This window comes from Sebastes umbrosus, chromosome 15 (genome assembly GCF_015220745.1).
Source record: "Sebastes umbrosus isolate fSebUmb1 chromosome 15, fSebUmb1.pri, whole genome shotgun sequence".
NCBI lineage: Eukaryota > Metazoa > Chordata > Actinopteri > Perciformes > Sebastidae > Sebastes > Sebastes umbrosus.
In genome coordinates, this window is record NC_051283.1 from 10,487,314 (window position 1) to 10,511,569 (window position 24,256).

Consider the following 24,256-nt stretch of genomic DNA (forward strand, 5'->3'; position numbering starts at 1 on the left):
CAGGCAATTTTACTTTTTTAATTATAGAAAGGAGCCTGCAGGCAGCAAATACTCATTACTTGACAGCTAAAACTCTTATTACCGTGATTAAAAACAGAACAATTTTGCACATTGGGGATGTATTCTTCCACGTTCAATAAATCATCTTGTGGCTGCTGAAAATGCTGCTGTGACCCCCCTCCAGTAATGTACCATTTGAAATGAGTAACAAGTCCAAAAGTGTTGGCAACACAATGTAGTTAACAACTTTTAGTTGCAATTTCTATAGGAAGTTACTTGGCAGGTTGTTAATCATGCTGAAGACTGAGTTTGAGGTTGTTTTCACGCTTGGGCCCTTACAGCCCTCCAAACGAACTCAGAGCGATTAATCAGCATATTTTGGTATATATGTGAACACTCCAAAAGAACTCAGACCCCTCTGAAACGAACTACTGATTCAAGTCCGCATTGCGGTTCGCTTAATCTGTGCATTGTGGACACAAAGCGCTCCAGGTTCGCTTTGCCCTTTGCGATTGTATTTTAGCCCCCTAGAGTTGCCGTAGACAGATCACACACGCCTGCGCACTGTAACGCTTGGAAAAACAACACAGAACCATGGCCGCTAGTGGACGAGGAGTAGTTTGGTACCGAAGAGGAAACCACTGCACTTCTCCAGATATGGAACGAAGAACACATCAAATGGCAACGGTCTACAACGAACACAAACACTAAGGTTTTCCTCCAATTTTCAGTTCACATGAAAGCGAGGGGCTTCATTAGGTCCGCACTGCAGTGCCGCGTAGTAAGTAAAAGTAAGGTAAAAAGTAAAAACACTACGTCAAAAGTACTTTACCACACGCAATAAAATGAGAAAAAGCGGGGACATAAAAGAAGTGAAAAAAAATAATACTATTGTATGTGAAAAAAATGTCATGAAAAAAGTCATAATATAGTATGTCCAAAAATTTCATGAAAAAGAGTCATAGTATAATATGTTGAAAAATGTAATGAAAAAAAGTCATACTATTTTATGTCGAAAAATTTCGACATGCAGAATACATTTAAATTTCATGCCCATTTTACGACATATTCTGTGTGGAAGCGGAAAGGGGAAGGCATTGACCAGCAGTGATGAAGGTAGGAACTATAGTGTGAACAGAGAGAAGACTGAGGCCCCGTCAGAGCTGAAGTGGACCAGAAACAGAACTGAGTCCTCTTTCAAATGAACTGACAATGTGAACGCGAAAATAACTGAGTCCCTTTTCTGTTGGTCCACTTTAAGAGTTTGGTTTGTTTAAAAAGGACTATATGTGAAACACCTCGAGAGGGTTAGGGTCTCTTGACTTCCTCAAGTCATTTTAACTGGTAGCAGCCCCATCGGTCACACCCCATCACCCCTACTTTTGCTCCTGGTCATTTTCCACTCTACCCAAATACCCTTCCCCCAATACGGTACCATCTGCCAGGGTTCCACCAGATTGGGTTTTTGTAGACTGATACCCACACTGAAGCGCTTGATGCCTTAAATTCATACCCCTGAGCTTTCCATTTGACCTCTGTAAACCCCTAAAAAGCAGAGTCCACATTTTCAGTGTGGAAAGATACAAGAAACGAGAAACAAGAGCCATTCAATGCAGCGAAGTCACGAATGCAATATGCTCAATTTGTACTCAAATGTGACAAAAAGGCCTGGCTGCTTCTCAGGACATACAGTAAAACGTTTCAAGCTTGATGGTATTTCTTTAGGCAGCATCAAGAGGTTGATGGTGGCATGGCTCTTGAAATAAGGAAAAAGGATGAAATGATTAATTATGACTGAATTTATCTCACCTTTACTTACTTCATTCACGGTCCCTATTTGATCATTGATCATGACTGCCTCCTTTAAAAAAAGTGGCGGCCAAGTAGATATTTAACCTTGGCATAATGCATGGGTTTAATGGGGAATTAGATCTTTAATGTTACCTTTCAAACACCCTTATATATTCTGCTTGTAATATGATGACTTCTGAAGTACCGACACTTTCATTTACTGTATACTTCTGTGTTAAGAGGTTATTATGCTGTACCTCTGCTCGGCTATTCTTAGATATACAAGGAAGGGAAGCTTCAACAAGCCAGTGTGGAGAGGAGGAGTGATTATAGCAACTAATAACTTTTTTTCAATAGAGGCTAGATATTGCATGAGGGTATTTTATCCTTAACTGGTTCATGGATAATATTCTTTTTTTTTATTTAGTAGGCTACCTTCAGATGATTGTGTGTTTAATTTACTTTATATATTTACTTTCCAAAATACCAAATTGTGTTTTGTATTTATGGCTTTGTTTGTTTATTGCGAATTTATGACATCACTTCCTCCTTTTTCCTTTTTTTTTTTACATGTGTCAGCATGAAACCGTGGATGCTGCCTAAGGAAGGAAACTTTGTATTACTGCTGATCTATTTGGGACACCTACTTTTCCACTTTTTTCTGTGTGGATTGTGAGGGTGGATTCAGCACTGGGACATGAAAAAGTCATTGCAGATTGTAAAAGTGAGAAAATGTATAATTCACCTGCAATTCTGCTCAAAATGTGTCATTAAAATTCAGTCTAAGTGCTTCCCACCGACAAAAAAACTGACTGTGGCACTGATCAATCTCCCAAATAAATATGAGATCAATCAAACTGCGACATATCCATCACATCCCTGACATGCTGATAAATGAGTTTTAATAAAAGACCAACACTAGCAGACTGATACATTGGTCCAACACTACCTTACACCCCCCACCGATCCACCTACCAATCATTTCCCCCAATTATAAAGCTCTGCTGCCCCCTTCCATCGCCTCCACCCACCGCTCCATCACTCTCTCCTCAAAATCCTTTCCTCTGTCTTCACTGGTGTCCCCCCCTCCACCCCAACCAAAGCTAAACCCTTATCATCTATCATCATCCTCATCACAGACCCCTCCCTCACTCCCCCTTTCTACTCTTAGTGGGAAATGTTGATCTGATTACGGCATTAGATCTGCCCCCAAACAAACAACTACAGCAGGGGGTTTTACACACTTTTTTTTTTTTTTTTCATCAAGTAAAGTGCTCTTGAATGAATAATATTTAGACGTCGTCTGCTTATTGTAAAGCATAAGAACCTTACCAGGAAACATAACCTCGCTAGCATCAAAAAAAACTTGATGATAAGTCACTAATCCTCTGTTTTAGGTATGTGGCTTCAATCAGGTCGCAGTGGTGAGAGTGTGTGTTTGTGTGTGTGTGAGTGATACAGCGTCTGCATCTGGCAGAATTTGAGTCATGGTGCCTGAACATGGAGAATATTTACAGGAAAACACACACACACATTCAGAAACACAAACAGGTGTCCTGTCTAAAACTTTATGTGCGTGCAAAAGCAGAGAGGGGAAAAAAATGAAAAAGCAGGAAAGGGGGGGGGAAGAAGAAAAAAAAAAACACAAACAACAAACGGCCGATGCTGATTCTGTTATAGTTTGGATTGGGGACAGATTAGTGGAATATTAGGATGGGATTAACTGGCCAGGTTAAGCTATTTGATCGTCAACTAAATATGGCTTAGGAGCCACAGACGAGCTGATGTCACATGGAATTAATCCAGCCATGATTTCGGTATGATTTAGAAACTCTTTGGTAATCCACTCATGATTTTAACATGCTGTCAAACTGGGCTGTGTGTTTGTGTGTGTGTAAGTGATTGATGTCTGAACATGTGTGTATAAACATCACTCTTAAAACCAGCGGTTCTATATTGAACCGTTAGAGGTATACTGTACACATATGGCGCACCTAAACGGTTCAATATGCAACCATTTTACAGGAAAATGAATTAGTCTAATGCAAATAAAACATTAAATTCAATATGTTGAACTAGCTTTGCTGCTTTTTTCACAACTTCTCTGATGACGTGTAGGGTCGATGGCATATGCCTAACACATGGCATCCAGCTTGGCTAGTTTAGCAGTGTATAGGCTAACACTAAAATTAGAGAGTATTAGCTGAGCTACTTTTTAAAATAAAATATCCTTTTTTCTTAACTGAGAAAGCATACTCACTGAGCTGTTTCTACATTTCCATACTCCAAATAGCCTAATGCTTGGTGACCCACCTAATTTATTTAAATGATGTTAACTTTACAAGAAGATAGTTAATGCTAGTAAGTAATAAAATAATTTGCTAGCTAACAGTGAGCCGTAACTGACATTTAAAGGACCAGTGTGTAACATTTTGAGGGCTCTTTTAGCAGAAATGGAATATAATTTTCATAACTATGTTTTCATTAGTGTATAGACACCTGAAACTAAGAATCGTCGTGTTTTCGTTAGCTTAGAATGAGCCCTTCATATCTACATAGGGAGCGGGTCCTCTTCACAGAATCCGCCATGTGGCCCCACCATGTTTCTACAGTAGCCCAGAATGGACAAACCCCACGGATTTGCACTCGGCAGCTCACGTTATACCGCGGTCGTGGAAAGGGAGAAGTGAGCGGAGGGGTGCTCAGTTGGTTGCAATCTGCAACCACACCAATAGATGCCACTAAATCCTACACACTGCACCTTTAACTGCTCGTATCTTATGTTGAAATGCTCATGCAAAAGAAACAGAGATGGTCAAAGTGCAAGAGGAAATGTCTCCCCAAAAAAAGTCAAAAGAACAACATAAAAGGTTATATTATCCGTACAAATTTAATATTGAACCTTTTTTGTGGTAAAAGGTTCTTTGATTTGGGGGATAATACCCTGAGGTTCCTTACTGAACCTTTTTTACAACATCATTTTTAACAGTGTGTTTGCGGCTAGTACTGTACAATCAAATATGTTTGTTTTGGTGAGATTTTTTGTATCTATTCCAGCTGTGATTTTAATATGCCGGTATGGAGTTATGAGTGTGAATCAAAACATAATGTTTGTGTGTTGGAGGATGTGTGTAAGTGAGGGCAAGGTGTGTGTGTGTGTTTGTACAGTATGTGAGAAGGGGTGGTGTGTGTTTTTCTATCTGTCTATGATTATGTGTAGTCAGTGTGGTGTGTTCACGCAGGAGGGGTGTGTGTGCTGTTTTTGTTTTTCTATATTCACATCTGTGTCAAAGCCCACTGGACCTCCCCGCTTCGTACAAACACACACTAACACACACGCATATACACACACACATAAACACAAGCACAGATACCAGCTCCAAGCTCCAAAATCCCCTGAAAGCTTTTGATCCTGCAGAAATGTGGAACTCCCCCTTTTCTCTCTCTCTCTGTCTGTCTCTCTGTCTGTGTCAGAAGTGGGATTAAAACTCACATCGTTGCTCCTGATTGGGGAATCTTTCCCCCCTTTCCTATATCAAAAAAAAAAAAACCTGACAGATCCAGAATCAGGGGGAAAGGCATGATAAGGATGTGGTTGTGTCTATGTGCATGTACTGTATAGGTGCTGCACTGTACTATAGGTGTCTGTGTGTTTGTGACAGCTGTCTCCCGTAACAACCGGCATTCCCATCTTCAAAAGGGATCCAGCGGGAGTGTACGGGAATGGCGGGAGATCATCGTTTGCCTGATGTTCCCCAGAGGGATTCCTCCTGCATCCCACTCCCACCGGCTTCACGCCGCAGAGATACGCGCCGCAGATGTGCATACAACGCGCCGGGGTAAAGATGATGAAAGTGAGTGAGGGCTGACCTAAAAATGTCACTGTAGGAAAAAGGGGAAAGGGGGTAAAAAAAAAAGAAAATATTATGAAAGGAGGAGGAAAAGCTAAATTCGACGCTGTTAAAGTTTTTTTTCCTGCAAATTAGCTTCCTGGTGTGCACGTGGGACACATGTTCAGGGAGCCAAATAACACTTCCTTACACCCCCTCCTCCTCATCCTCACACACGCTCATAACAGTTTTGCCAGAGACACTTTTTTTCTTTTGCTGACTTTACATTTAAATGAGAGAGGGGATTATCCTAATGTCTGACGCTTAGGGCGCAAGTGTGGTTGCTCACACACACACGCACACACCCTGTGCATGTGCGGGATGGGACAGCGGTGTTCATTACGTTACCATGGCGACAGACGGCCAATGAAAGCACAGCGGGGCGAATCTCGAGTCCAAAAATTTGAAGCGTGTGGACCGAGGTAAGGAGGGTGAAAGGTTTTTTTTTGGGGGGTGGGTGATTGCGAGCTCTTTGGCGTTGTGTGCTAAAAATTGGGGCGGGGACGGGTGTGCCGTTAGGATGTTCACACACACACACACCACAGTCTGATACACACAGCCCGGCGTTATCTCCACCTTACTTCAATCTCTCTCTCTCTCTTCCTCTTCCTCTCCTGGGCAGAGAGATGGAGCAGAAAGTGGCGTGTAATTACATCCTAATCTTTGGCTGGTATCTGCTCTGCTACAGGGGCTGTTAGTACAGAGGGCTGTCAAACACACACTAACTAACACACACACACACACACACACACCTCCACAGAGATTGTGTCCAGAAGTCTACACATTAAATCTGTGGTTAAACGGCTGCGTATGTGTGTGAAGTCACTGCTTTGACTGATAGAGGAAGACGTTCTAAAGGGACAGATGGGCGACTGATTCGACTTCAGCATATATGTGCGATTAGTTATATAATTGTACTTTTAACATACACCAGCTCTGCTGTAATTTTCATAAAGGCAAGGGACTGATAAAGTCTCGTTCTGTTAAAGCATTAAAAGCTGAACGTCTTGAATGAGTACAGGCTCGCTATCGGCCTATTTTATAAGCCATCAAGTGCGCGGCTGCGTCTTATCTGCCCCGAGTTCTAAGTCTTTCTGAGCGATGGAGATCTCAAAGCCAAAAGAGGTCATACAGCAAGGCTATATATCCTCCACACATACGATGTCTCTTACTTACACACACACACATGTAGTGCAGCCAGGTCTCCAGGAGCATGCGGCTAAAGATATCCCTCTCCCCCGAAGCCTGATGATATTTGGATCTATAGCCGAGGAGTCCTGCATTATACATGCAAAGCTAATTTGTTGTTGAGCACACATGCAGTCGCACAAACACACATGCACTTAACTCCGTTTAAAGTGCACTGAAGTTGTTAAAAGTAGGCCAGGGCTTGCCGGGGCCGGAGAGTGTAAACAAGTCCTGATCAGTTTGGTTCCCTTCCACTGGAAGGACTCTGAATTAAACATAACATAGGCTGGATCTGTTTATGCAAGGGCCAGGCACAGACCTGAGGCTATGTTCAATCAATCTGGCTGCGAATTAAATCAAAGGATCACTCTGAATATACAGTACTGCTGCTTATGCTGCCAGGTAAATTACCATGGGGATTTTTTTTTTTTTTTTTTATCTGGAAATGCAGCGAGATGTCAACATGTGTATGTTCGTAATTAGCATTTTGATGCGGCGCTGACATTATAGTGAACATAGTGCAAGGCTAAGACTGATTATTTGAGTTACTGAGTAATGTGCCAACCGTTTTCTGATGTTTTTCAACCTCGGCTCAGCGTGCGACTTACTGTGCGCTTAAGTGATTCATTAACACGTTCAGCTCGGGAATTATCACAGTGTAATTAAGGCAGTTCACATCTTATCTTTTTAACAGACACAGCGAGGTACACTGTCACCATCACGCTTTGTTAATTACAGATCAGAACTGAGTAATGCAAAGTAAAGAGTTGGAAATTAAAGCAGCAGTGGGTAGAAATGGAGCAAATATGATTAAAAAAAAGTTCATTTTTATAAAACGGTCTCTATATCCTGACAGTAGTGCATGAGACAGGTAATCTGAAAAAAAAATCATGTGCCTCTGTGTCCACCGGTGCTCCTAATGGAATCTGCAAGATTTCACATACCGGAGGAAAACAAACAGTAAGAGCCGAGATGGAGCCTTGCCGCCTCTGAGCAGCTGTCAATCACTCGCAGACTGTGATCAAACGGTCAAACTAGGCAGCACTGATCAAATATTAATCAATATTCTGTGACTGTAATGACTATTTCTCGCCTCAAATGTTTTCAGAAACATCTTGTAGTGTACCGTTTAGCTGTAAAATGAGAAAGTTTGTGACCCCGGCAGCCATGTTGAGATCAGTTGAGGAAATACCAAGCACAGCCCAGCAGCCGGAGCACAGCCAATAGGAATGCTCTCTCTCTGAAATGACCTGTGATTGGCCAAAGTTTAGATTTTTTTAAAGTCTGAAAACAGAGCCATGAGGAGGTGCAGAAGTCTAGTTTTCTCTCAGAACACTTGAATGACAATATGCTGAAAGGTTATTATGGAATTTTTTGCCCAATGATGCTAGAAACTTCCTGCCTAGTGAAGCTTTAAGTGATGTCAAGCCATTTTTGTGTTGAATCATTATAAAAAGCCTTTTGTGGGAATAGTGTATTTACAAAATGTAATTTAAACTTCCTTTGATAATGCTCCGTCATTGCACTAGCAAATCATTTGAAAGAAGTGCTAAAAAAAATTGAAATATATATCTAACTAAAAGGGAAGGAGTTTCTGTCTGTATGTCTGTCCTTTGATTTTCTATAAATATTTTGACGATATTTGCCGATAGATCGGTGCATAGATACAAACTTATATTGTTCACTACCATAGAGACAACTAACACGTTTAGTTGAAGGGTAATAATCCACTTTAAAGTGCTGAAATATTGCAATTTAATGTCCTTAAATCTTTCAGCCCTATACTATATTTGAATTTTTTTTCCTGCCATCACATTGACAATCAACTGGCAGATGTGATACTCCTCCAATCATTCTTATCTTGGGTGTGCATAATGTACAAAGTCCAAGTGCCCCGCCATGGTTTCACCCTATTTGCTTTCCACCATATCACCATATGTCTTATTCAATGTTGTTACAGTGAAAATATCACAGTGACACACTGAACTTAGGAAGCAAGATAAAACTCACGCAAGATAAAACTCACAATAGTTTAGATCCAGCTCTGTCTGAGGCCAAGTTTATCCTCGCTGAGAAAACACAGAAAAAATCTCTCAGACATAAATAAACAAAGACACTTAAGAGCAGGCACAATTTATACCACGCAGCACTTCTCCCCTCCCGGCTATAAAACTCTCGGGGTCAACGCGAGGTCACCTGGGCTGGATCAGCAACCTCTTGATGAGTGTGTATCCTGAGACGACCTTGGCTCTGTCCCGTGCCGGTTCCGTCTCTCTCTATACTCAACACTGCCCCTGGGCTTAGTCCTATCTGTCTGGAATGGCAATGAGCCCAGCTATTTTAGAGCTTTGTTATGCATCTGCAGGCCGACCTATAGACCCCCCCCTGCTGTGATTCATACGAGCCCCGGATGTTATTCTGCACTAAAAAGAGCCAGATACCTCAGATGGGATGAAAGCGCTTTTATCTACTGTAAAAGGGGTGAAGAAGTCCGAGCTTTAAAAACCGCATTAGCGGCAGAGAGAATGGTAAAGTGCGTTTTTACAGCGGCTGCTCCGGTACAAGCGGGGCCAAGTGTTGATTAAACACACCAGAAATACAGAGGGAATAACAGACAGAACAGATAAGAGCCTTCCAAATATAACAACACACACATATATACACACACACAATGCTTCACACAAGGACATGGGCAGAGCAGACAATATCTACCTCTCTCTGCTAACTGTGTGTTCATGCCAAGGAATTACAAATTATATCTATTTAACTCTCAGGGCCACGGAGAGTGTTTGTCGAGCCAGCAAAGTTCAACCAGAACGCAGCGAAGGAACAACAAGGCAAGGCTGATTATTCACCACCAACTTTATCCCTGCAAGGACAACGTATTTCCTTCGCATACAGGCATGCTTTTTATATTAAAAATAAAGAAAGAAATCTGTCAATAAAGCCAAGAATACACAACAGTAAGGCAAGGAATGCATAGAAAAAGTGCATTGGCCGCATTGTGAGAGAGGGCACATAAGGTATCGGCCGTCAGAGAATTATTTTGTAATTGTCCGATCCTTTGAAGAATTTTAACATTCACACGGTTCACATTAACGTGTGCGTCCTCCACTAGGACGGTTCCAACAATGCCAGCCTGTGTTGTGTTGATAAACACTCTGCCTCTCGTCCATACAGCCTTGAAGTAGACCACGCGACAGTGTCGGCGCTGACGCTCCGAGCCGCATTCACAGAAACAACAGCAACATTCCACACGAGTCACCCGGGGTCAGTTTGTGCTCTGCATTTCCCGGTAGTCAGTGTGGTGAATGGGGTATTAGGCATAGCTCTGTTTACTTTGAGTCAGTTTAGCCTGTTGCTGGTGAATAGAAGCGACAGGCCCGATAGCAATTTACAAACCATTTATTAACCATTAAAGGGACTCTACGTATGTATGAATCAGAAATTACTTGTTAACAGCAACACCTGTGGCCGTTAAGTCAACGAAAGTCAGCGTCCTGTTGCTCGCGCTTGTGCTCGCTCTGCATAGACATGTACGAGCATCGCTCAAAACAGTGAGGAGACACACGTCAGCTAGAACCACAATATCACTCTATATTTCACCTGCTTGGCAGTAATGTTAGCTGACGAGACAAAGGTCTCTCCATGAATCAATGCTGATCCTAGTGTTGGCCGCGGCCGGAGAAAACAGGGGAGACACCGGCACCCGGTCGGAGACGATAACGTTTCTCGCTGCAGAGCCCCGTCACTTCACAAGACACGGAAAACCTCTGTTGGTCTGGAGGAGCTGCAGAATTTGTGCTCTTCTGCAGTTTATAGTGTGCGCGCATGCACGTGAGAGTGGAGCGAAAGAGCAAGTGAGAACGAGCGCGGTGTGCGAGTGAATGCATGCAGGCAGGCAGAGGAGCAGTGGAGCAGAGTACAGCAGAGACTCTGGCCCTGGAGACCAAAGCTACGGTCTCCCCCGCGTCCTCCGACCGCGGCCAATACTGTTTTGCAAGACGGGTTTCACTAGATATAACTTTGAGGTTTTGGCGCTTCCGTGTAGTTTGTGTTGGAGTCTGAGTCAGAACAGCGTAGCCACACGTGAGCGCGCATGGGACACCGACCCACAATGATTTATACATGTAAGAAGTTACAAACAGTCCCTTTAACAAAGTGTGACAAATATCTATCTTTCTAATGTTTATAGATGTTTTACAAACAATTTCTTTAAGGTTAACAAATAATTTGGTAATTATTAACAAAATACTTATAATATAATAGACTAGGTCTGTCAAAGTTTATGCGATAATAACGCGTTAATGCAGATTCGTTTTAACGTCACAAATTTCTTTAACGTATTAACGCAACTTTCGATTTTTAGGTTATAGCGGGCTCAGTTTTAAAGCTAGAGTGAAAATACTGGTATCATATGAAACTAAAAAACCTAAGAAATCCATTGGTACGTCTGTCATACTAGGGTGTCGGGAAAGATGCTAAATAACGCTCCAAACTTGCGCTAAATTTTGGGTAAATCAATGGCCATTTTCAAAGGGGTCCCTTGACCTCTGACCTCAAGACATGTGAATGAAAATGGGTTCTATGGGTACCCACGAGTCTCCCCTTCACAGACATGATCACTTTATGATAATCACATGCAGTTCGGGGAAAGTCATAGTCAAGTCAGCACACTGACACACTGACAGCTGTTGTTGCATGTAGGGCTGCAGTTTGCCATGTTATGATTTGAGCATATTTTGTATGCTAAATACAGTACCTGTGAGGGTTTCTGGACAATATTTGTCATTGTTTTGTGTTGTTAATTGATTTCCAATAATACATGTATACATACATTTGCATAAAGCAGCATATTTGCCCACTCCCATGATGATAAGAGTATTAAATACTTGACAAATCTCCCTTTAAGGTACATTTTGAACAGTTAAAAAATCGCTTAATCACGATTAAATATTTTAATCGATTGACAGCCCTACTATTAACTACATTTTAATCAACTATCAATTTACCATTGATAAATGATGGTTAGTATAAAGTGTTACTAATTCTCCATATGGCTGTTTGCAAGTTTTGCTTGCTATGCAGCGCGGCATCAAGCCATTTCATCTCCACATCGCCAGGTTGAAGGAGATTAGGTTAGACAGTTGTGTAAGCAAATGATGCACGACGGGTTCCGAAGAACTGTTTATCATTTTGCGCAGAGGAAAGGTCGAAGAGGTCAGAGAAGACTTGAAAGTGTCTGGTTGCAATATTTAAACTAAAGTGAATCAGTAAATACTGCGCAGCTGCTCTCGAACAAGGCGCTGAACCTAAAAACAGTTGTGATAGTCATAGAGGAACCTGGATTTATCCACTACATTAAGGTTCCTTTTAATTCTACACAATATGCGGTGCATCAAAGGAGTCACACGGGTTACTCACTAAGTCGATCTAAAAGAAAAAATCAGATTTGCGATAGAAAGACATAGATAAAAGACTTGACTAGCGTGTTACCTTGAGTATATCTCCGTTTATAAAGTAAAAAGAGCCTAACTGCTGGCTTCCAATTAACCCGTGTTTGGATAAGTGTCCGTCTCCCTCTTTGTCTGCGTGCGTGTTTACTCAACATCTTATTTGTGTCAGATAATTCAATAGCAGACCCCATGACCAGGTGTCACACACTGACTCCTGCATCATGTGTTTCTTTATGCTGGGAATAAGATCCTCTCAATAGTGTGCTTTAACCGTGTGATGGAATCTACCTGCAGAGATCAGAGACTTGGCCGTGCAATTATGAGCAAAGCCACAGTAAACGTGGTCAGGGCAGTAGGAAAAAGGCACGGGGCAAAAGTTAAAACTCAGCTTTAGTGAAATGCACCCACTATGCAAACCCAATCTATTCACTAAATAAAGATGAAGACTAAAAGAAGGTGAATATCCATAAAGCTTCTCTTTGGCTATCATACATTTTGTGTCCAACCCGGCCTTAAAATTAGGTTCCCATACAACTAAATTGCATTCTCAATTACAACGGATTTTTTCCCAGATTACGGTCGCAGTTTTTAACAGTGTTAAACAGTGTTAAACAGTGTTAAACACTTGGTTAACATTGTATATTGAAACAAAACAAAAAACGCAACAACACAGTTATGTTCAGGCAACAAAACTGCTAAAAAAACATCATGGTTTGGCTTAAAATACGAGTATGTGTCATTCTGGATACCAACAGTGGTCGCCTGGGGGAAAGTCCGGTGTTAGTTTGACTCATCCACCACCAGAAATGGAATATAATATTAATAAGTACGGCTGGGACTATTCACCTATCCCCCGATTCAATACCATCATGATACTTGGGTGCTAATTTGATATGTATTGCGATTTTTAAGTATTGCGATTTTTGTTAACTTTTGTAACACTAGACCATGGGGAAAAAGTTGAATCATACACTTCTAGGGACTTTTAATTATTTAATTAATACAGTAAAAATGTTTGATTTTCAGCATGTATGTAGTCAGAGATGTCCTGAAGTCAAATATATCAGTCATTGTCAGGCATTATTTATTACATTTTTTCCAGCAACCCAAAAATCAAAGAATAAAGAAATTTCCCTCACAAATTTTAGTGGTATTTTCTTTTTAATTTATAAGGGACAATGTTTTATACTTCCGGTGAAAACCGGACTTAGTCACACGTGTATACTTCCGCTAACTTCGCCAAGTCCTTATACCTCTGCATAGACTCAAATGAAGCAAATATATTGATTCTGGCATTAAAAAATTTATTTCAAAATCGTAGAAAAAATGCGATAAATAGGTGAAATGACTTTTTTGTCACACCCCTGTTAATAAGTATGTTTTTTTTGGTGTATCATATCCTGAAAATACAAATCAATATGTTTTTCGTTACCTTAGAATGAGCCGTTTATATCTACATACTGATCAGGTCCTCTTCACAGAGCCGGCTGCCATTCACGTTTTCACATTTTGGAGTCGACCAACGTAGTTCCACGACACGCTTGGCACGCAGGAGAAGATTCAGTTGGTTGCAATCTGCAACCTCACCACTAGGTGCCACCACATCCTACAAACCGCACCTTTAAAATTGTCTATTAAAACGTGTACTGTATCTGAACTTCTTCTAGCTTCTGCTCAGAACCCACTGCAATGAGCTACATTTTTTACTAAAATTCATTTCGACACCATGCAGTATCTACAGCTCTACCCAATAAAAGTTTCAACACAGAAGTGCTTCAGGACATATTTGTACTCTCTCCAGCCCTGAATAACACACACAGAAACCGATTACAAACTATCCAAACAAGGATGAATGCAAACCAGGAACTGCCTCTTAATCCCAGCAACACACTGAGATGAAAAACAGTGATAACGACACAGAGACAAATAAAAGATTAATCTAATAAGTCTGACTCGCTTAGGCCACCACACACAGAAGACCACTGCTGCACAAACAGGCTGAGGTAATTGTGTGTGTGTGTGTGTGTGTGTGTCATGGCCTGACAGGCAGAGAGAGAGAGCCGTGCAGCACCAAAGCTGCCCTCACCATCTGGCCTTGGCAAAATGAACAGTGTTCTTCCACAGCCTCTCTCACTCTCTCTCTGTGTCTCTCTCTACCTCGATCGCTCACTCGGGGATTTGATACTCATCCACCCCGAAGAGATTAAGCGCTTCCATATTCCAGTTATATTCCCCGGGTTGTTTTGCTTTCTAAAAACAGTGTTTGTGTGCCAACATGTTCGCGGGATGGGAGGGTGGGTTAGTAGCCAGGCAGAAAGAGAGAGGGGTGAGGTTTGGGGGGACAAACAGAAAGAAAGAGAGAGAGAGGAGGGGAAATGACATGAAAAAAAACATTTCAAATCTGGGTGTAGCGCCAAAACCGCACGATCAAGGTGAAAGAGCGGTCGACTCTGGGTCATGTTGGTATAATGAGTATAAAGGTGAATAAATATAGTAAGTGTAGACATTTACGGCTCCACGGGATACCTGCAGGGAGCCTTAGGGGTGTTAAAAGTGTGTGTGTGTGTGTTTTGTGCCTCGGGGTCTGAGGTTACATTGAGAGTTCACAAGTTCAGGGACTGATATAAATAAAACACACGTTTGTATCGCTATACCTGTGAGCAAGGTCGGAAATTAACTTTTTTTTTTTACTGCCCGCCACTGTGGTAGGCAAGTAGAAAGTTTATTTCCCACTTTTGAAATCTATGCGCTAAATGAAGGAATAACATTTTAGATCTGATGTCATTCAATGTTTGATATATTTTACACAAAAAACAATACATGCATGGTAAATTACAGTGTTCAAATTACCTCTACCTATTTTTCGGGGGTGGGAGGGTACTGTACACAGTACAGTACTTTGTTATTGTCATTTATAGTAGTTATTTGCATAAAACATTTCAAATTACTAAGAAATAAATTATTGTATTTTTATTTTAATATTTGCGTTGATTGAAAAAAAATCTTGTCGTCAGTAGTTTTAATGATGTATTTTAAGCTACAGGTCATAATTTCCTCTTTATTATCTATTTTATATTTCTGTGAAAACATGTCCTTCAAACAACGGGATTTACTCAAGTTTCTCGCCAAAAACATAATTTTACAAGATTACATTTGAACACATCATGATAAAGTTTGAATTTACCTTCGGCAATTGAACGCACCATAGTGTAACTCAATGGGTTAACGTTATTAGCTCCGTTATTTAGCCAAGCAGGACTGTGCGGCCCACCGACTTCTAACAGGTAACGTTCCCTCAGGTTTAATAGTAGTAGCGCCACGCTTTTTTTTTCTCTCCGCCACGGCTCCGGTCCCAAACACACTAAACCACGACACAGTGCGCGTATGCCGTTGCTTCATTGTGCGTGTGTAACTGTCGGAATAAACATCAATACAGAGGAATCAATAATCACAGAGGCATGAGATGCCAAGGTATTGGACAACTAGGAACTGATTCTCTATTCCCATCCCTTGCGTTTTCCCTGCCTGCCAAAGTGGCGGATGACCTGACGATTTTACCTGCTGCCACTGCCAACAATTTACCCACGTTTGGCGGGTGCTAATTTCAGACCCTTCCTGCGAGGACAGTCTACTGTCTTAGTCATATCCTGTAACCTTGACTTACAATAAACCAAATCCAAGTCATAACCCTTTAATCATTTTAGTAAAACCGTCTAAAGGATTTTCCTCATCTTTGTGAGAACATTTCAAAGAAAACAAAAAACCCACACAAAACCCCAAATCACTTGACAGGAGTGTAAACCCACAGCGCTGTAAGAGGCTTTACCAGAAGAGATCACACTTTCATGTACTCCTCTGTAACCCCTCCTCTATTTGTTTTTTTTTTCTATTTGCTTGTTTGTTCCTTCTGTCAAATTCACAGAAACTGACAACAGGATTAAAGAGTGCAAAGTGAGGCCAAATGAGCTTTTGGTCAATCTCACTTGATGATCTGTCTGTACATCCTCTTATCGTAAACTGTGACTCACAGAGACGACGCTGATAAACCATATGTGTGTTTCTACTGCTGTTTGAAAATATAACAGAAGAAGACGCAACGCTCTTGAAAAAACAGTCCCGTCTGCTCGGGCGGTCTCCTGTGATAGACGGGGTTAGCGTTCACTCTCATATTCCCCCATGTGCTAAATAATTCAGGGAGGACAACAAGACGCACCCCATCTCAGGTCTTAACCCCCCTGCTGTGCCTCATCCCTCACACACACGCACACAAACTGAAATGCATTCACGCGTTGCGGCAAAGGAGAACCAACCCATCCAAGGACACATAACACTACTAAATATTCCATTGTGTGGAATTGCATGTTTTCCTTTATTCAAAAGAAAGAAAGTGCTCATTACTGAAAAGCATAATGATGATGAAAAACAGATTGGGAGGCATATGGGAAAAGACATAATTACATCAAAGGGCTCAAAAACAGAAATCCACATCACACACAATGAACAACAGAGGCGTTCAGTCCTTCACTGTTTGTTTTCGACACCCTTTAGAGCTGCATATTTGATGCGAGCACTCGCAGAGTGATTTTCGGTGTTTTTGGACACCTTTTCAGGAGAGATGGTATTTATGTGAAATGTCACCCGCTCCAGTTCCTGATCACTAAAAACTATAATCAATAACGTGATTCCAATGCAAGGGATTTTTCTTAATTAGAAATATAACCTGATTAGTTTCAGTTCATTACTGTCATCCATCCACTTTCTGTACCCTGTTAATCCTATTCAGGGTCAGGAGGGGGTTGGAGGTATCCCAGCATGCACTGGGCGAAAGTGGTGGGAACACCCTTGAGATGTCGCCAGTCTATTGCACGGCTAAAAATGCTGTAATCCAACACAACACTGACTTACTATCATCTTTTAAGTTGTGGGATGAACATGTTAATTGCTGATTTACACATCCAGCAGACACGGAGCAAGATTTAAATTCATTTGGAGTCGTGTTTCTGGCCACCTGATCAATATAAGTCAAATATTAATTCTCCTTTTAGCTCCGTTTTGGGTCTCCACCGACTCCTGAAGGATAAATCTGGCTCTTTAGTTGCTAAATGCGCCACTATGTTCACCAGCTAGTCACTAACTTTGTCAGTCTGTTGTTTTGTGCTTGGAAGCTGTGAGACTGAACCAAAATAGTTCATTTTTGGGGCCTGAAAAGATGTTAAAAAGTTCTGTAGAGGGGAACTCTCATGTAGTCAAGTAGCAACAGATCCTCATACAACAGTTTGTATGATATCTTACGAAAAGTTATTCCTCATTTTTCATGACACACGTGTCATTATCTGTTCATTACATGCATACAGTCTTTTCAAAAATAAACTTGCGTCTTCACAGGAAACTACTTGGTTTGGTTTAGGCAACAAAATGACTTGGTTATTCTTGGGAAAACATCATGGTTTGGGTTAAAATAACTACGGAAGTGGCGTAACTTAAGTACGGAAGACACGTGACAAATAAATCAACGGTGATTTCTGGTTTCACACAGGACATTAACAGCAGTTCAGTGATTTTTGGACTCACCTATCCACCCTGTCCTCCTCCGTACGTGGCGTTTATCGCTCTTTATACTTCCTAGTTAACGATTATGATTTATGAAAAACAGTGCATACTTTTCGTAGGTATATCTATGAACGGTGTATGAGAACAGCCTGCATGTAGTCATTTGAACCACTGTTAACAAAAACAATGATTATAGCAGCTCTTATTTTTTGCTGATGTCCAGTAACCTACCACTTCCGTGCTAATGTTGGCCAATACTAAAAACAATGCCATGTGTCCAGTTTCCATCAGTGGAATCTAATGTTTATACTGTTGCTGTGCATTGCAATGGCACTGTTCCCAAAGGTCTGCTGTCACTCAAGGAGATAAGCACATACAACATTAGTCTAGCCCAAATGGCAAAACATTTTCAAACATCTTTTCTCCAGCTGTAGCCTTGAAATCTTTCCTGTAAGAGGCTGACTGTCACAGTGCTGCCTTTAAAGGAACAGTGTGTAGGATTCCAGGGTTATCTATTAGCAGAAATGGAATACAACCTTCATAACTATGTTTTCATTAGTATATAATCACCCAAAACTACAAATTTTCGTTAAGAATGCGCCCTTCATATCTACATAGGGAGCGGGTCCTCTTCACAGATTCCGCCATGTTTCTACAGTAGCCCAGAAAGGACAAACCAAACACTGGCTCTAGAGAGAGAGCCTTTTGGGTTTTACAGTACCTGAAGGCCACCGTAGTTCTCACACTTGTGAAACTGCGTTAACGTGAGCCGCAGAGTGCAAAACCGTGGTACCGCCAACCGCCGTCTGCCCTCCGTTGCTCCTAAAGTAGTGTTATTATGGTAAGATGAGTAAGGCAAACGCCGTTACCACGTTTTTTTGCACTCGGCGGTTCACATTACTGCAGTCTTGGAAAGGGAGGAGTGAGCGGAGGGGTACTCAGTTGGTTGCAATCTGCAACCACACCACTAAATGCTGCCAAATCCTACACACTGTACCTTTAATATCTACATATTTTGTGTCAAATATATATATTTTTTAGGATATAAGTACTTTTTCTGCTAATTCATTGCAGGTTACAGAAAACAGCTAAATTGACAAAAATCAATCAGTTGACAAAAACGTTTGCAAAAGATTTTTAACCTGCTAAATGCACCATCAATAACCTCACAAAACAAAGCAAAACATACTATATTTAGTTGTGCGATGTTTTCCTGATGGTACGTCCAAAACCTGACGTATTTCAGAAGTAGGCTACAGTACCATGTGGTTACCATTCATTATACAACTGATGTTGTTAATAATGTTAGATCAGCTACATTAGATAATGATTTGGATAAAAACGGAGGAAAAACTAAATAGACTGCTGGCATTTTGGGCAAATTAACATTAGCTGGCAATAGATCCAATAAACTCCATGTAGACGGAGGCTAATTAACAACAGTGAGATCTAAACAACATCGCATTTCTGAGTGCAGGAAAGTCCTTCTAGGTCATTTCAGCAGAATGAATCAGCAATAGAGAGCCGTAAAATGTATATATTAAAGTTGTTTACTGTACTATTTCATTGAGAGGTGTTTTCACACACTGCTGCATGCCTGATCATGTGTCACTTACTTTTAACCACCATTAAACAATCAGCTTACTCAAAAAGTGACTGTAGTGACCGTAGTTGTGTCAGATTCCATTTATCATTTTTTTATCGTAGCATCATCTCCTGGGATCCGACGCTCCCATTGCTTTCTGTACACACAGGTGGCCGGTCCAAGTCGCCTCACTTGTGGCTCTGCGTGTCTCTCACACTCACACAGGCTCACGCACACATGCACAGTTTTACACCCGGGCTGCGATATCTCATCCCACACCAGATGACCAAGTGTTTGGCTGCCTCTTGTCGGCCAGCCTGTGGTTCAGAGATCACAACACGGCTTCCAGACATTAACATGACTCACCCTTCGCTGCAGTCGTGTGCATGTACACAGCGTACATCCGCACACAGACACACACACACACACACACTCACGCACCTCATCACTTTTGTAGGGACGAAGCCAGTCTATGCTGGATAGTGTGGGAGAGATAAAGGGAAAAATGAATTGAAATAAAAGAGAAAAAATGAGAAGTAGATGATGAAAGGAGTAAAGGTCGAGTCTGGGTCCGACTGACCTCAAAAAGTTTTTCCTATTACTTCATCTTCTTTTCTTAACTTTTCATTCCTCTCTAATGGCCAGTGTTGAAGGACCTTTCCATTGCAACAGAAGAGTTTTGTCCATTCGCTTCCTTTACATTACTTTAAATCGTCTTTCTGTGCTCATTACGTTTGCTGCTTTTCCTTTAGCTCTATAGCTGTTTTCCATAAAAGAAAAACAAAAACAAATGCTGGGACCTACTATTATGAAAACAAAGCCAATTTAACAGTCATTTCATAAAATGTAGCTTTAATTTCCATTTCCTTTAATGGATCACAGCCGCCAGAAGTGTTCTGCCTTTCGTTTGCCTGTTGGCTAGACTGAGTTTTGATTCACAGATGTAATCAAAGTGAATATGAGGTACTGGTTGAAAGATTTTCTTTGGCAAAAAAGAAAAGCAGAAAGTGAACACGCAGTGAACCTGAAACTTCAGCAGAAACCAGATGCTCGTCTCATCACGGCTCAGAATTGTTCAAAATGTCTGCATCAATAGGAGACGCTGACTGGAAACGCTGTCAGAATGTAAAAGACTAACACTGTGTTAATGTTGTGATGCAGCTTTGCAGCGTGAATTCTGGTTTCTTTTTCACACGTTTGTTGTTACTGACTTAACTGGAAGTCTGCAGAGCTGTTTGCTGTGCTTACTGAAAATGAATATTTGCTAGTAAACTGGTAATGTTTGACAAAACTGTATTAATCATATCTATATTATTGTGTTGCATGTGTTTTAAAACAGAATGAACAACACAATTCTGATAGTACTAAAGTGTTCCTTTATATGGTGCTATCATTAACTATCATTGAGACAAACATCTGAATGCTCCGTTTCCACTTCAAAAATGTCTCTGGGATGGCAATGTCAGTCGGTCCACCACTTTGGTCCACACTGAAATATTTCAACAATTTATTGGATTGTTCTGAAATTTTGTACAGACATTCATGGTCACCAGACAGCGGACAACATCTGGGTCTGAGAATTGAAGCCAATGCTGAAGTGCCTTAAACTTGCATTCTTTCTAACAGCCAGCAGGGGGCGACTCCTCTGGTTGCAAAAAGAAGTCCGATTGTATAGAAGTCTATGAGAAAATGAGCCTACTTCTCACTTGATTTATTACCTCAGTAAACATTGTAAACATGAGTTTATGGTCTCAATCGCTAGTTTCAAGTCTTCTTCAATACAACATGATGTTCATTTAGTAAATGATGGTCCCATTTAGAGTCAAATAGACCATTAAGCAGGGTATGCTTCAGGGCGTGGCTACCTTGTGATTGACAGGTCACTACCACGGCGTTGTCCGGTCTGGGAGTTGTCCGTGTTTTCGTCTTAGAACTTTAACTCTTTCACAGTGTGTTTTTAGTTCATGACAGTTGATTGTAACATTATGGTCGCCTCAAAAAGTCTTATTCAGCATTCAGTTGTACTTAGCTCCACCCTCTCGTGTCACTTCTGGTTGCAAAAAACCAAGATGGCGACGGCCAGAAACCAAGATGGCGACGGCCAAAATGCTGAACTCAAAGCTTCAAAACAGTCCACAAAGCAGTGGGTGACGTCACGGTGATATGTCCACTTCTTTAATACAGTCTATGTCACCAGAGGATGACTCCTAATAACTTTGGTGATCTCCTGACTTTTGATCAGACACAATTATGAGCACAGTTTGACCAGGAAAAAAATATTATTTTCAAGGAACTTCCTTTTGTTGGTATATTATCAGCATCTTGAATTAGGGCGGAGACAGTCCTCCACTACCATCACACAAACTGCATTTGATTCAAGAAACTTCCTCTCGAGACAAATTGATTTGTTTTGGACATAACTGAAATTATCCTAACTCTGTTTTCGATTCATTCAAATGCATCTGTCCCCGCTGTGTGCTTTCAGTTGCTGAACTATCTCGACAGGCATACTCTGTCAAATCACACCAGTAGGGAGCCATACAAAAAAAAAAAAATTGTTTCACTAATAAAAACCTCAAACAGAGATGTTGTGCTGGTTTAATCAGAAGCAACACAAAACAAAGACTCAGCGGTAGACTGTGATTTCATAAGATGGAAATTTTTGCAGCGGATAAAGGAGCAGAGACAGACGGAGGACTAGCAAAAAAGACCAAAGGCACACACACACTCTGACACACAAGTCCGAGGACTAACAGTGAAGTTAAATTGAGGCTGATTGTATTCTCGGCATAGACTCGTCTTTGTCCCTAAGCTCTGTCTAAATATTGAAGCAGATCGTGGTGAAAAGAGCCGGCTATCCAGAGGATTCAACCCAATCTGCATATTCATCACAATTAATTAGGATTCCTCTCTCTGCCATCATTTTTATCTTTCCTGCTTTATTTCTCGAGAGGCAACTACAAGACAATACTGGGGCGGTGATCGGAATCAGTTATTAGGGTGGGGGTAGACGTAAGCAGACGTGTACGCACACACCTTCCATCCACATTTCAGACTGATTCTGTCTGCATCAGATACGATGAGTGCTACACAAGCAGCGTTCATCTTTTCTGTTGATGCAAACTTCCAGTGCCGTCTCTCACTTTGTCTTTTCCCTCCTTTTGTCTGGGCCGACCATGTGCCGCGCCTCCGCCAAAGAGACTGAGAGCGGCCATTGTCTGGCGTGGCATACAAACGAACTGCCGCTCAACAGCCTTCTCGCAAGGCTAACTCTTTTAATTGCTCAAAGAAAAAAAAAAAAAATCTGCAGAGGCGAGAGATGGCGTGAGTCCTCCGGATGAGAAAGTAGAGAAAGTTTTCATGAAATGTGTCTCTGCATCGTGTGCTGAAGACGCTAAAAGAAGCCATAAGTTTATGTGCAAGTGGGAAAGAAACTGTGGTGTGTAAACATCTTATCCGGGTGTCTGATTATTCTCTCCCATGTGTGCAGGTGTTTCCTCAACTTGAGCTACAATCGCAATTAGTTAAACGAAAAAATAAGATGATAAGTAGGGCTGGGTATCAGTACTCCATCCCTTTAAGGTATCAACTGAAATAACCTAGTACCAAGTAGTACCGAAACTTTTCCAGTCAAACAATATCTGCAACCAATCCTTTTAGTGCCCATATCTAGAAAAAAAAGACTATTTGTATTTCTTTTTCTTGCAGCCAATCACCACAAGCGTGGCCAACTACCGCCAACAACTACAACCCATATAACCGAGATTGCCTGCCTGCACATGGGAGCCAGTGGCTAGCAGCCAGCTAACGGTGCTAACAGCGTTAACAGTGCTAATTGGTATTTATTTATAATTGGCACTCTATTGGTATTGGTATTAGGGATGCACCGATACCGGATCGGATATCGGGCCGATACAGACTCAAATAGCTGGATTGGATATCAGTGACAATGGGGCCAATCTATTCAATTCAATTCTATGTTTATACATCATAAACATTATATACTGGAATTTGAATTCCTGTTTAAGTTTTGACCAATTTGTTGCTGCATTAAAACGGTTTACACTTAAATTGTAATTCCCGTGAATTTTTAAGATTTCTTTTTTGCCAAGTTGTTGGTGTATGATTTATTATTTTAGTAATAAATAACAATTCAGTAAATTGATGTTATGATATCTATAAATTTATCCTAGTGACTTACACACAGTGAGGCATACATCTTAATTATACACTGGCATCGGATCGGTACTCAGTATTGGCCAATACCCAAAGCCCAGGTATTGCTATCGGTATCAAGACTGAAAAAGTCAGATCGGTGCATCCCTAACTGATATCACTTTAAGGGTGCTGGTATCGTAATTTATGAAACGATACCCAGCGCCAATGATAAGCGACAGACATGAAAGTAGAAGTCTGGCAGAAGTAACGCAGAGGATACATTGTTTGGTCTCGTCTTCCACTATTATTAGTGACAGTAGTTATAGTGGTAAATATAGCAGCACACAGGCAACTGGACACAAACTGGGTTCATCCTAAACTGCTGAGGTAAGTCAGTAAAGAAATGACTTGTGTGTGTGCAGACCTCAGAATATATAAAAGTAGATGTATAACCAGGTTTCTCAATGTTCTATGTAAACATAGCCTGAATATTAGATTCAACTTCATAGTTACTGCACAGATTAAGTACCAATATAATAAAATGCAGTTTCCTCTAACTTCATCTAACACGTATATATAGATACATTATGAAGATGAAAAATCAACAATAAAAGACAGTATGGAGTGTGTACAGAATG

The 24,256-nt window shown here is 41.1% G+C and overlaps 2 long non-coding RNA genes across 2 annotated transcripts; both read left to right on the forward strand.

Annotated features, from left to right (window-relative positions):
- The first annotated feature begins 439 nt into the window (after positions 1-439).
- LOC119503956 lies at positions 440-778 on the forward strand. Its single transcript, XR_005210452.1, has 2 exons — positions 440-687; positions 744-778. It is a non-coding gene; the product is annotated as an uncharacterized LOC119503956 (long non-coding RNA).
- Positions 779-6,971: 6,193 nt separating this feature from the next.
- LOC119503708 lies at positions 6,972-7,925 on the forward strand. The gene is made up of 2 exons (XR_005210373.1): positions 6,972-7,689; positions 7,726-7,925. It is a non-coding gene; the product is annotated as an uncharacterized LOC119503708 (long non-coding RNA).
- The last annotated feature ends 16,331 nt before the right edge of the window (positions 7,926-24,256 follow it).